At 34.7% G+C, this 15,084-nt stretch overlaps 1 protein-coding gene across 1 annotated transcript in view; it reads left to right on the top strand.

Annotated features, from left to right (window-relative positions):
• Positions 1–15,084, top strand: part of LOC118180851 (sodium/calcium exchanger 3-like) — a 1,002,905-nt gene that overhangs the window by 825,609 nt on the left and 162,212 nt on the right. The window lies entirely within an intron of this gene.

The raw sequence follows: 15,084 nt of genomic DNA, 5'->3' as shown, positions 1-15,084 counted from the left end.
TTAATACTGAGAATTGTGGGAAATCATGTATCGCAGTTAAAATAGTATGAATTTCTGATATTTTTTAATTTTCTATTGCTACAAAAATTCTCTCTCTCAAAACAAATTTCTTGTTTAACGCAATATTCGTAATTTCAATATCTTTTGCATATTCTGACTAAAATAATTCAAACCCCAGCCGCCCAGCCAGTATAGTGGTTAGTGACCGAAACGCCGTCGCAGGGATCACCGACCTAAGGTTCTACACCAATCAGAGTTATGCCCATGCGACGGAAAAGATTTTACCATCCACTGCCGGCGGCATATCCTATACAATAATTGTTACATAAATAATCCGTACGAAAAATAAATACACAGTCAATAAATCATTACATTGTCATGGATAGGATCTATATTATGGGGAGTGGAACTTATGCATTAACCAGTTTCTAAACCTATGTCTTCTGCAATACGTCATAACTTCATGTTCTTATCGGTTACACACCTAATGATGTGTGTCCGTATTAGAAGTTATCCGCAGAGTAGGCCAGTCACATCAAGTTCAGGCAGTTGATAGTTCCAGGAAGGAAGGGTTCTATTACGGGGCTCTTAGGCATGTAGCCTTTATACCCACATCGTCAAAGAATTATCTTTATCGCCAAAAAGAGGGTTCCGCAAAGAGGTAAATTTAGTGCCAAAATGTTAATTTAACAAAAAGAGTAACTGCCTTCCACAGTGAAAGGATAGTTCCATAGCCCAAAGTATATGATGTTGTGTAGACTATTCTATGTTCATATAAATTGGATTCTAAATTAACTTTTGATAAATTAGAAGTACACTTTTGTTAAGTTCATTGTTCACGTAAATACTACTTGTCCACTTCAATACATCATAACTTCGTGTCCTTAACAGTTTGCACACCTCATTATGTGTGTCCATAGCAATATGTACACTATTTTACTATTATTCACAGAATCAAATGTTTTGGAAATAATAACTTGGCTCCCAGATGATTAAAATAAAGAAGGAAGAAAACTAATTCTTAAATTTTTTCAATACAATTCTAAACTGTACAAAACTACATATCTATTTATAATGATTCTTATCTATTTAAATCAATTCTTATCTAGGCAATAATTTATCTTAATTATAGAATAAATGCCCTCCTAATTAACATATTCCGGTTTAAAATACAATTATTCTCAAAAACTAAGAAGAGAAAAACAAACAAATAATATAGCAATAACATATAGTTTGCTATTTTAAGACATACCCTTTAACTGAGAACGTAACTCTTTTTTAAAAACAGGGCAAGCGTAAGAATTAGAAGTGTGACAAATGTTGTACTGTGTGTACGTTTCTAAATTTGATCTTAAACAGTTAATTCAAGATGGGCTGTCTTTACAGTTAGGAACTAAATTAATCATGCGTATGGGCCCTGACTGCCGTAGCGATGGGCCTGGGTTCGAATACCAGAGAAGGCATGGTTGCAACGGGTCGTCCCTTCATAAGATTCAACGCGGGTCACCTGTTAAGTCTTTCCATAATGAAATGGTCACCACCGGGTCACCTGTTAAGTCTTTCCATAATGAAATGGTCACCACTTTCGGCCCTTGCAGTGCAACCCTAATGGCTATTAAATAAAGAGCACGGCCATTAAAAAAAATTCAAACTCCATTAAGACAGTTTAAGACTTAGCCATAGCATACTTTTCGGGGCTCATTATTCTCGATGTTTTCCTGAAAAGCAGAGCTATGAGACATTATAAAATAATTAAACGTCTCCTAGAATCCGAGGCTTAGGAGCTAACTCTTTGGCTCAAGTAATAACCTACCCATGTGCACTAACCAATATTCTTCCAGTAACAGTCCTACCAATTGGCCGAGCGGTAAAGTCACTGAACACTGGTTATTCCGTCCAGAGTTCTAATCGCTGTTAACGAGCTGGCTGGATGGGCGTTTTCGAGGTTTCCCCATGTGTAACGTGTATACGAGGCAATTTCTCTTAAAAAGCCCTCCAAGAAGGCATCCCTCCTTTTAAGTAGATAGCACTCCAGTGCTTTGCCGTAATTAAATAAACCAACCAAACTTTCAGAAGTGCATTTGACAGTAGCTGTAAACTTCGGCTTTGAGAACAATGCGTCTGTGTCATGTGGTTCCATTCTTCAAATAGGGCTGAGAAGTAATGTTTCCGTGGTGATATAACCATTTCCTGATTTGCCACTGTTAGCCCGTTTTTTGATTCTAAATTATAATTTGAAATTGGTTATAAAGTTATAATTATTAATACATATACCAGTTGCAATCAAAAGAATCGTTTTGTGAAAAGCACGGTCTTCAAGCGTCATCTGCTTTTAGCATTAATAACCAGGTAGCCCCTTAAACAACCAACAGCTGCAAGATCATATGGCAGCTTTCCACAGTAGGACTATAACCTTTTGCAATTCTTCAATATCGTTCGGATTTTTTCTGTATAAGGAACGCTTAAGGAATTCATAAACAGTAATCCCAAGAGTACATATTCCTGGGGCCCACGCTCATAAATAATCTAGAATAATTGCTGAGGGAAATTCTGCAGTAGAAATGGTGACTCAAATTACCCAAGAACATCTACAAAACGTGATTTTGTTCACTTCTGTTGAACTGTTTGATTGACACAACAACATAATTCTAAATATATCGCGAGTACTAATTCAGAAGTCAAACAACAAAAATCATCGTTATATTTTCAAATTTTCACAGGACTAGCTTCAATGGTTATACCGAACCACAATCCTCAGCTGCAAAAGCGCAAATGAACGAGATAGGATATAATGATTAGATAAGATAAGAAAGCCTGGACAGAAAATAAGCTAGTGGCGCCATCTGTTGACGAAACCAGAAACAAAACAAAATTTATTTAAAGGCCGAAGGCAAAGATGGATTGGAATTAGGATCGTTAACTAGAACAGAAACATTTTTTGAATGTGAAATGCCTCTAAAAAATCCAGTTCTCCAATGGAAGATGTTTTTTGAATAATTTTGGCAGCAGAAAAATTGAAAGTGTAATTTTCGGACCAACAATGTTGGGCAACAGTAGATTTCTGTGATTTTACAGAATTTCTGCAAAATATGTGCTACTTTATAGCTAATCGATGGAAAGAAGGGAATGACAACAGGATTTTTATAATCTTCTAAAACAAGAGTATGACTTTTAGTGTATTGAGATGAGAATTTTTTAACTGCTTGATTAATAATGTTTAACTGCTGCTTAAAATTATATTTTCGAATTCTCTCTTGTTCTTCTGATAAACTAACATTAGAAATATTAACTATCGGAAAATTATTGGAGAAACTATTGGAGAAATATTAACTATGTTTACAATGTGAAAATTTTTTGAACTACTTGAACTGGAAGACTGTAAAAGAAGTTTTTCGAAATTCATTCTAACCCGGATATTATCATTTCAAAGGCCAAAAAGGTGGCCAGATAGTCGTCATGGATAAGAACACTTACATCGATGGTGTCACTAAACTCTTGAAAGAAGGACCATATAATCCGATCCCTAAAGATCCTTCACCTTCGGACCTGTCAAAAATAAAAACTGCTATCAAATCTTCACAAATTATTTAAACCACTCGCTTATCCCATCTGTTGCGAATTGTACCAGATTATATGCTCTTCCCAAAATTCATAAAAGTGGTATTCCTTTCCGCCCTATTGTATCAAATTTAGGTACTGCCTCGTATCCATTAGCTAAATATTTAGTTTCTAGATTTTCATCTCTGTTAGACAATAACATTTACACCATAAAAAATTCAATAAAGTTTGTAAAAAAGGTTAAAAACATTTCTCCTTGAAATTTACTCATGGTTTCTTTTGATGTAAAATCTTTATTCGCCAATGTTCCGAGGATGCATTAAGATATCTAGAAACCAGACTTCGCGAATTTCATTTCTCTTGCATCGAAATTGATGAGCTAATTTCTCTCACTCAACTCTGTTTGAAACAAACACATATCGTTTTCCAAAATAAATATTACAAGCAAACTGAGAGATTAGCCAGGAAAGCCCTCTCAGTCCCATCCTGGCTGGTATCTACGTGCATTATTATGAATCAAAATAGTTTGAAACTTTAAACTTCCCGGTATGGTTCCGCTACGTAGACGATACTTTTACCCTGTTTGAAAGTAATAAAGATGATTTAAATAAAGTTCTTTCAACAATGAATTCCATTGATCCTGCTATTCAGTTCACTTTTGAACTCGAGACTTGCAATTGTCTTCCGTTTTCAACATTCTGGTCACACGTAACACATCCAACTTCAATACCACGGTTTACCGTAAACCTTCATCGGTTTGCCTCCACCACACTTTAAATCATGTCATCCGATTAAACAAAAGTTAGCTTTATTTTACTCCTATGTTATCCGTGCTCTTCAAGTTTGCTCTTCCAAACTAGGCCTTGATGAAGAACTAATTATTTAAAAGCAATAGCTATTTACAGGGGCTTTTCACCCAACATTATTAATCAAGCAGTTAAAAAATTCTCATCTCAACACGCTAAAGGCACACTCTTGTTTTAGGAGATTATAAAAATTCTGTTGACATGCCCTTCTTTCCATCAATTAGCAATAAAGTTGCACATATTTTACAGAAATTTAACTTCCGGGTCGTTTATTTTCCCATCAATAAAATTCCAAGTTCCATACTCAAGGTCCCCATTACGAATATGAATTCCTGGGGTATTTATAGGATTTCTTGCCAGTGTGGTTTAATTTACATTGGCCAAACTAAGAGAGCCTTAAAATTTCGCGTCAAGGAACATGAGGCATATGTTAAAAAAAAGGAAACACAGAAATCTTCTGTTGCCCAACATTGGTGGTCCGAAAATTACACTTTCAATTTTTCTGCTGCCAAAATTATTCAAAAAACATCTTCCATTGGAGAACTGGATTTTCTAGAGGCATTTCACATTCAAAAAAGTGTTTCTGTTCTGTAGTTAACTATTCTAATTCCAATCCATCTTTGCCTTCGGCCTTTAAAGAAATTATGTTTTTTTTTTTTTTTTTTTTTTTTTTTTTTTTTTTGTTTCATCAACAGATAGCGCCACTAGCTTATTTTCTGTCCAGGCTTTCTTGCCTTATATAATCGTTATATCCTCTCTCGTTCATTTGCGCTTTTGCAGCTGAAGATGCTGGTTGGGTAAAACCATCGAAACTAGTCCTGTGAAAATTTGAAAATATAACGCTGACTTTTGTTGTTTGACTTCTGAATTAGTAGTTCGGCATGTTATTGTGGCTTAATTATATGACGAGTGTGAGGCTGCAAATCTAACTTTCAAACGCAAGTAAAAGGAATCTGAAGTTTGGTCCATCATAACAGTAAAAACTGCCAAGTTGCTGACTTTTTTTTACACCAATGTTATACAGAACCATTAAAAAGTTCGAGGATCGAGGAGTTCCTTCTAATTCTTTTTTCAGTACAAGACTAGGCAACCTTTCGCTGAGTGTTATAGTCTAGATAGTCTTGGCCTTCACTATTTGGTCGCAAATTATGGAAGAACTTTGTATATTTTGTAGTAGTGGGTGTGGAAAACGGTTCAATGGAAATCGGCAGAAGTAGGACTGAATTTTGCGTTACATTCGAGAACAACTAATGAAACACTTGGAACATTACGGCAAAATATCGTGATGAAGTATTTATCAAGCTTTTAGTTTTTCAGTATGCTTCAAACTCCGTAACGTATGATACTTATGGGAGTTGCTGACGAAGCACTTTCTGAAAGGTCATCTACTGGGGAATTGATGTCAATATTGCAACACATGAGATGAAAGGAAACTAGGACAATTATACACATGTCCTTAATTAAGAGGACAGTGAGGGGGGGGAAGTTAAAAGTCACACCCCTCCGAAACTGATAAGGAGTGAAGAAAATAAGGTGAAACATCATTTTGGACGATAGAAAAACGAAGCAACTATATTTCCTTCCATACTTTGTTACTCTTTTTGGAATTATTTCTATTCTTACAGTGGACCTTTAACCGTTTCGGTGTGCTAGAAAATGGATGATCTTTTTTCAGTCATTCATTGAAATATTGTATTACAGTGTTTATTCAGGGCTTAGATTCAACGGAAGCCTAGCTACACTATTTCTTAGTTATGAAACGTAATTCCACTCGCAGCCTCAAATAAGACAAGATCCTGTATAATATTTTGTTGTTTCACTATTCATCATAAATTTAATTAGTTAAACTAATAGTTTCTTTTTCTAGGTACCTTTTATTGAATTTTAAATACTTATAATTTTATTACTTTAATTACTAATTTTATTTTATTTTAATTTTAGTTTTATATATTTTTTTATTTTATTTTATTTTCATTTATTTATTCAGTATTTTGCTTTTCCCTTTTTAACGGCCTTCTGTAAGGCTCCGGCACTTCTGATTTTAGAAATTAACCCCTGCCTGGCTGAAAAGATATGTCAGAAAACCATTGTGATTTAGAAATCATTTACAAAATGCTGTTGAAATATATTTTAGTATTGAAACCTCAACTTTTTAAAACATATTGGGCACATGGTCATCTGATTTTGAAAAATAAAAATCTGATGTGTATACCACATGACTTCCTTGTACGGATTATTAAATTATACGCATTTTTTCCTTGAATTTCATTTAAATTGATTAGATTGAATTAAATCTACTTCGTCGACAGCGCATAAACCACAATAGAATAAATGCACTCTTTAAAATTCACTATATTTGTTTACTATAACGACACTCTGAATGCACAGAATTTATATCATTTGAAGAATTATCGTTGCCACATGTTCTATTCAAATACTATAATAAAGCTAAAACGATGTATGAAAGAAATAAAGCAAACAAAACAGAAAAGGAACAGTTTTTCACAGACGATTTAGTATTTCTCATTCCATCAATTCAGTTCTCACTTCGCGACAAGGCAAAAATACATAAAAACTCAAAATATCTGCATTAAAAATTACGATGTAAACCTTAAACACTTATTTCCTCGAAGAAATTCCAGAAAGGATTAAGCATGACTTAATTCGCAATAATAAATGAAGGCATTATTTTTGAGTTGCGAAGCTTAGTCTCTCTAGATTGGCAAAAAATTTACAATCCTGCTGTTTCAAATGTAAACAAATATGTCCGCCATGTTATTTAAAACTTAACGGCACTTAAACAGCTTTTAAATTGTTCATTATTGTACAAATATTGCTTCCAGAATTATGAAAGGCATAAAAACCTTAACCGGAAGATAAAAACAACATAATTCAATCATATTTAAAGCAAAAAATGTACTATTTACAAGCATATAAGAGTAAAGAAACTGAGCACTGAGTCGGGTAACAGAGTGGATATATATATACATATATTTATATACGTTTGGTGCGGCCGATTACAACCAAAATACGAGGTGCACATCTTCCTGTTATAGCAGTCCTATATACAAAATTTCAACGTTCTGAGGCTACTCGTTTTTGAGTTATGCGAGATACGTACGTACATATGTTCGTACAGACGCCACGAAAAATTCTCTTCAGAATTCATTTTAAAGCAGTTTTATAATTTTTTTGGAGGAAATGAGTCTTTTATTCTGTCCTTACGTACAGATATCACGCAAAAACATCGTACATCGTTAAATTGCATTCGATAGCATCCAAAATGGATATTTTCGTTGAAATATGTTGCCTGAAGCTTTTCGCGATTACAATACTTCCTTTTTATTTCGTACAAGGAAGTTAAGAAGGCCAATCCTACAACTTTTCAATCAGATTTTTGACTTGGATGGCATTATGGCTAGCAGTGGTAGACAATGGTGTGAGCTTGACACCAGCGCAAGGATTTATTCTTTGGTGGGGCATTCCCTTTTTCTTGGGGACACAGTACCAGTCTACACTATGTGTTGTACTCTGGACAGCGCTCTTGGTCATCAAGCTGTAAGTGGCTGATGGGTTGAGCCATTCGTTGCGAATGCCTTCCAGCAAAGGCCCTGCCATTGGATAGGGGAATTTTAATCTGACTAACGTTAAGTGCAATGCATAAAAAAGTGTTTTGATTTTAATATGGTTCTTTCTGCTGTCTCTACACATTGATCTGTACTTAGGCACTCTCTTCCACGGGGGTATACAATCAGTCTTCACAGGACTAGAAACACCGTTCATTCGGTGGATGGTCCAGGCTCGGCAGAGACCGTACTGGTCTCAGTATGTGTTATCTGCTCCTTGCCTGTTGGTTTAGATATTGTGGCTATCCTTGGGAGTTTGGCCAACTTCGGTCCTCTGCTGAAGGACTAACAGAGTAGATGAACCAGGGTCAAACGGCTTCTGTTCTAAATCCTGGGATGAAAAACCTTTTGAATTCATTTTTTGCGACCGGAATGGTAGACGGGAGTACAGTCGTCATGGAACTTTATTTGTCTGAGCGTTCGGTTTCGTCCATATGCTTTGCATAAAGCCCGGAAGGGGCACGGGAACTACGGCCGCTTGGATGGTCTCCGGAGTCTGGACTGGGACAGGAGTTCCTCTTTGGTGTTCTGTCTCTATATATTACATATGAAGCTGGAATTTATGAGAAGTAAAAGAAAACATTCATTCAATATACTTCTGGATAATTAAAAAAAAAATCTTCTTTTTCATTCTATCTTTAACACTCTTTTTACCTTGATTTCCTAGTCGTTATTTTGTTTCACATTTTTTAGTTTTTTTTATGTTACATTCCCTTAGCAAAATATTCACAAACACCATATACAGAATTGTTTCAATAGGAAATGATACTGTTGTGATTTTTAATACTGCAAATAAAATTTGTGTTTTATTAACTAGGGCGTTCTGCTATTCTGCTTCATTAGTTCATATTAATCAAACAAATATATTTTCCTTCACGATCTTCCCCCTGGGCATGACACTTTCGATGTTTTTCACAGGACATGCTTTCTTACGTATTTAATATTCTATAGAGGCTTTTCGATCATTTTTTGACGATTTTCATTGTATTTACAAAAATATTTTACTTCAAATATCTGTGCTTTAAATATTCTGTTTGATAACTTTTATTCTTCACTGTTTCCTTACGCCGTAATTTCCAAAACAATGAAGTGTTTCGTAATGTCGGAAGAAGTATTTTAACCCATTCCTCCTGAACAGCTTGTAGAGTTCCGAGTTCCTCACTTTGTAAATGCTAATTTACAGTTCAACGTGAAGAATCTTAAGAACTAATAAGCGCATAATCGCTTGAGTTCGTGTGACAAGAAACAACAAGATGGAAGGGTAACTAACCCTTTATTGTTCCAATAAAATTTAACAAAACTCCGTTTTGGAGTGTACAATCAAAGCCGACACTTGGGCTTAAACTTAAGAGACTAAGAAATAAACTAAAACTAATCTAAACTAAAGAGATTTAGAGAAGCTACCAAGATTCTAACCAGGTTGTCGCCTTAACGCTAATTGCCTGCGAAGCTATATCAAGGGCCTGAGTACAGCCGAGCGTAATAACAGCTTTGAGAGAGAGTAGACAAAAGGCGGACGTGCTTTAATCAGAAACTCTGATTCTCTCTAACTCAGCAAGTAGAACTTCGCGGTCAAATACCGCTCTTCCTGATTATGTATTCAGACGTGATTCTAAAACTACGTTCTGGCCAGAAGTAGTAAGTTGAAGTTAAGAATTTGACAGGAAAGATGTTTAACTCAAAATTTAACTGTTAATAAAATTAACATAATCCTTACAAGTTTTCTAAAGTCCAAGGAGGTTTGTAGGTCGACAATTCATTTTTTAAAGTCCAAAAGCGTAAAATTCGATAGGTGATAGATCAGAAAATTTAGTAGGGATATGAATGAAGGATATTACCTTGATACCTTGCTGGTTCTTGCACCATTTTTCTAGGAAATTAAGAGTGGATTTTGACGCGTGGGCTGCTTGCTTTGTCTTGATGAAGTTCTATTGATTGATGACACTGTGGGTAAAGACAAGGTATTTCACATTTTAAAATTGGTATAAAATATGTTCCTGATAATATGTGGAGTTGATCATAACAGTTTTATGCACTCCCTTTACTTTTAATTTGCCGTTAAATGAAAAGCCAACAACAATCCTAAATCTCTTTGAAAAACTTTCTTCTTCTCTGAATATGTTTTAAGGTTTTTCCTCCTCTTTGATGATAAATGGATCTCTTTTTATTACAGTCATTTAAATACACCCAAGATTCGTGTACTATGACAACATTTTGCCATTTTTGTCCGAATAAATGTTTCTCATAAAGAATTCTGCAGCACGTTCTGCATTTGGCGATTTGTCGTGGAGAAAGACAATGCACATATGTTTTTTTTTTTTTTTTTTGTCCTTTTTAAGATTCAAACCAGCATTAATCACTTTGTTTACATTTGATACTGAGCAGTGTAATGATTTTGTTGCTCTCCTTTGACTTGATGGATTTTTTTTTTTGGCCTTTCCTGTTGGCAACACTATCTGTCGTAGCTTTAGATATCAATCCAGTGACTTAGATCCAATGGCTTTTACAGCGTTTTTAATAACTAGAATACTATTACTACTAATTAACTACGAATAATTTTTCTGAGAAATAACACAGACATAACCTTCCATCCGATGCTTCTTTAAAAACGAAATTTTGCACAAAAACAAAACTGTCAAGTACTAGACGATAATTTATACATTGAAAAATATAGTTGCGGTCAAAAAAGAAATTTCTAAGCAGATAATTTTTAATAACAAAGCAAAATTTTCTAGAAAATGTGAGGACAACCTTTTTATATACGAGGGGTATTCGGAAACTAAGTACCGTTTTGAAAAAAAAAAATAGTAAAACAATTTTTTCGAATCCAATTTTATTTTTACATGAAAATACATGTCTTAAACTATTTTTCAACATAGTTTCCGCCAATGATCAAACACTTGTCATAGCGGGTGACCAGTTTTTGTATACCATCGTCAAAGAAACTTCCCGCCAGTTACGATACAAAGCGCTTGCCACCAACATCGCGCTTCATGTTCAGGAACAAGTGATAGTCGGGCGACGCCAAGTCCGAGCTGTACGGCGGGTCATTTAACTGCTCCCAATGAAACTGTCGAATTAACGATTGAGTGATACCAGCATTATGCGGCCGAGCATTGTCATGGAGCAACACAATTCCTTTACTGAGCATTCCTCTTCGTTTATTTTGAATGGCACGCCTTAGTTTTGTTAAAGTCTCACAATATCGTGCCACATTAATGGTTTCACCTCTGGGAAGAAATTCAGTAAGCAAAACGCCTTTCCTATCCCAGAAGACAGTGCACATGATTTTTTGTGATGACATTGTCACTTTGAACTTTTGTTTTTTCGGAGAATGAGTGTGTCTCCACTCCATCGACTGTTGTTTTGATTCTGGTGTGAAATGACACACCCAAGTTTCATCACCTGTCATAATTTGGTTTAAAAGGTTTTCTCCCTCATCACTGTACCGCGTGAGAAATATTAGGGCACTACCAAGTCGCTTTGCTTTGTGAACATCAGTGAGCATTTTTGGAACCCATCGGGAACACAGTTTGCGATAATTCAAGCGGTCAGACACAATTTCGAACAAAACAGTACGTGAAATTTGTGGAAATGCCTCTGAAAGAGTTGTCGTTGTGAAGCGTCTGTTCTCGTGAATTGCTTCAGCAACTTTCCTTACCAAATCATCGGTGACAACAGAAGGCCGACCACTCCGAGCCTCGGCGTGGACATTTGTTCGACCTGCATTAAACATTCTTACCCACTTTCTCACCATTCTATCACTTATCGCGTATTCACCGTAAACTTCTGTCACTTCACGATAAATTTCGGCCGGTTTAACATTCCTCGCGTTCAAAAATTTAATCACGGCACGAATCTCACAGTCAGCGGGAGAACTAATTGTCTTAAACATTTTGAATGTGCACAGCAAACTGAAAACACAACATAGAGCTACCAAAATGGCGACAATTGAAAGTCAGTGAACAAGAAAGACTAGTGCGCATGCGCGGGACGCCTACCACAGCGCTGCGACGGCGCTAGAATGAAACGGTACTTAGTTTCCGAATACGCTACGTTTTAATTCGCTAATTTTTAATCCAGTGAAATGTTTCCTGTATCGTTTCAACAAAATATTTCATTAGCTCTAACATTATCTGAGAAAGAATAAATTTACCTTAAAAATAAAATTTTTAATCAAATTACTTTTTATTCCAACAATCCAAAGGTAGCCAAATTGCCAATTAATACCGTGGCATTAAATCCCATTAGGAGTTCTAGTTGTAAGTTTATTGATTGCAGTTTTCAAACCTTCAGTGTATTTTGTATGATTCTACAAAATTTTTTATGCTTCATGATCACTTTTGTGTAATTATTTTAATTCTGATCATTGCATGTAGCAATTATCCACCTTATTGGAGTTTTTTGATGTATTATACTAAGGTAAATATTATGTTGTATTTATAACGTAAATTCTCTCGTCTATTAAGAGATTTCGTTTAATATACTTGATTGTTTTCACTATAGCAAAGCACATAAATAAAAAACCTTGCCTCTTATTTTAATGAATCTAATATGAATGTCCTTATCTTTATAAATTATGAACTCTTATAAATAAGGTTTGTTTAATTTGGGGAAAAAACATAAAGTGGTATCTATATAATTCATAAAACATGAAAAATCAATTCAAATTTTTTATAATGAGCTATCATATTTGCATATTTACGATATGAGCTTACAGAAAATCCTTTCATTTTCATAATCTTTTTATATCATTATCGTTTGTTGTTTTATTTCTTTTAAAATTTAAATAAACACTTTTAACGGAATATATAGAAATGCAGAAGCTTTTGGCACATTTATTAGACGATTTTCTTTATATTTATAGAAATGCTTTACCTAAAGGTTTTGTGTTCTTAATGTTCTATTTGATAACGCTTATTCTTCACTATCTTTTTACACAGTAACTTCGAAGACAAAAAAGCTTTCTTTATCGGAAGAGGTATTTTATTCCATGCCTCTTGAAGAGTTTCCCAAATTTCAAAGAGAGTTGTGAATCGACGCTTAGACAATCCCCTTTTTAAAATTCTAAAAGAGTCAAAAACCCGTGAGTGATACATCAGGAGATTTAGTAGTGACATTATTAAATGGTGTGGCTTTGACATCCGTTTTTTTGTTTAATTTTTTTCCAGGAAATTAACAGTAGATTTTGATGAAGGCACTGTGGGTAAAGAGAAGGTATTTTATATTCAAACACTGAGTATGAAATGTGTTTTTGATAACATACGGAATTGATCTTAACATTTTTCTCCACTCTCTTTATTGTTGTGTTTGTGTGTGTGTGTAATTATGGCAAAGCTCCAAGGGCTATCTGCCTAAGAGGAGGGATGCCTTCGTGGAAGACTTTCTAAGGGAAACCGGCTCGTATACACGTTACACATGGGGAAAACCACAAAAACGCCCATGCAGCCAGCCCGTTCGCGGGATTCGAACCTCGAACCGAACAGCCCGTTCGCGGGATTCGAACCTCGAACCGAACTACCAGGCTTCAGCGACTTTACCGCTCGGCCGCTTTTGGGCCCCTCTCTATATTGTTAGTTTGTCTGTATATGAAAAACAATCAACAATCATAAATCCTTTTGAAAAACATTCTTGAGATTCTTTGAACAAACTTTCAAAGATTTTTATAATGAATGAACGATAATAAGTGGATCTCTTCTTATTGCAGTCTTTAAATACATCCACGATTCATGTATTGTAACAACATTTTCCCATTTTTGTGCGGATAAAGCTTCTCATACTGCAGTGCGATCTGCGTTCTGGGTTATGTCACAGAGAAAGACGATACCCGTTATGTTTTTTTCGCTTTTTTTAAGATTCAAATCAGCATTTATCACTTTGTTTACAGTTCACACTGAGCATTGTAATTAATTTGCAACTGTTGTTTGACTTCGCGGTTTATCTTTTATCATTAAAAATCTTATCTTTACAGTATTCGAAACGTTCTGTTTTTTCCCTTGGATATGTATTTGGAACAATTTTTTCACTTGAAGCCAAACTTTGACGTTTTATTTTCTTCCTTGGTGCCAGTATTACGTATCGTAGCTTTAGATATCGAACAATGATGGCTTTCACAGCGTTATTTAATTATTAGTAACATATAAGTTTCTTCGAGAAGATCACAAACATAGCCTTCCATTCATTGCTTATTTAAAAAGCGCCATTTTACATGAAAACAAAATTGTTAACTAGCATACTATAATTTATACTAAAAATATAGTTTTATCTAAACAAAAATTCCAAAGAGACGATTTTGTTTTATAATAATGCAAATTCATCTACAAAATGTGCTAACATCTTCTGTAATTATATTTCAGACTAGTAATTCATTATTAAAATGAGCCATTTTCTCAAACCACTTTTCAGAACATCCACAGATATAAGTATTATAAAAATCTGATGTGTACACCAGATGACTTCCTTGTGCGTAATAGTAAATTATACGCATTTTTTCTTGCATTTGATTTAAACTTATTGGATTGAATTAAATCTACTTCGCAGACAGCGCATAAACCACAATAGAATAAATGCATTCTTTAAAATTCACTCTATTTGTTTACCATAGCGACACTCTGGCGCTAGGTTCACTTAACGGTATTACATATTTCGTTCATATTATAACTCAGAATGAACAAAATTTATATCATTTAAAGAATTATCTAATCGTTGCCACATGTTCTATTCAAATATTATAATAAAGCTAGAACGATTTTTAAAAGAAATTAAGCAAACAAAACAAAGAGGAAACAGTTTTTCACAGACGATTGAGTGCTTCCCATTCAATTAATTCAGTTCTCACTTCGCGACAAGGCAAAAATACATAAAAAGCCAAAATATCCGTATTAAAAATTACGAAGTAAATCTTAAACAGTTATTTCCTCGAAAAAATTCCAGAAAGATTTAAGCATGATTTAATTCACAATAATAAATGAAGGCGTTATCTTTGTTGTTGCGAAGCTAAGTTTCTTTAGATTGGCAACAAATCCACCATTCTGCTGTTTCAAATGTAAACAAGCAATGGCCGCCATCAAAAACACTATTAGGCTTAGCGGCAC

This window comes from Stegodyphus dumicola, chromosome 8, assembly GCF_044657685.1.
Source record: "Stegodyphus dumicola isolate Sdum_Otavi_A_Nest chromosome 8, ASM4465768v1".
Lineage (NCBI taxonomy): Eukaryota > Metazoa > Arthropoda > Arachnida > Araneae > Eresidae > Stegodyphus > Stegodyphus dumicola.
The sequence above is the reverse complement of the archived record's forward strand: the minus strand, read 5'-3'. Positions and strand labels throughout refer to the sequence as shown.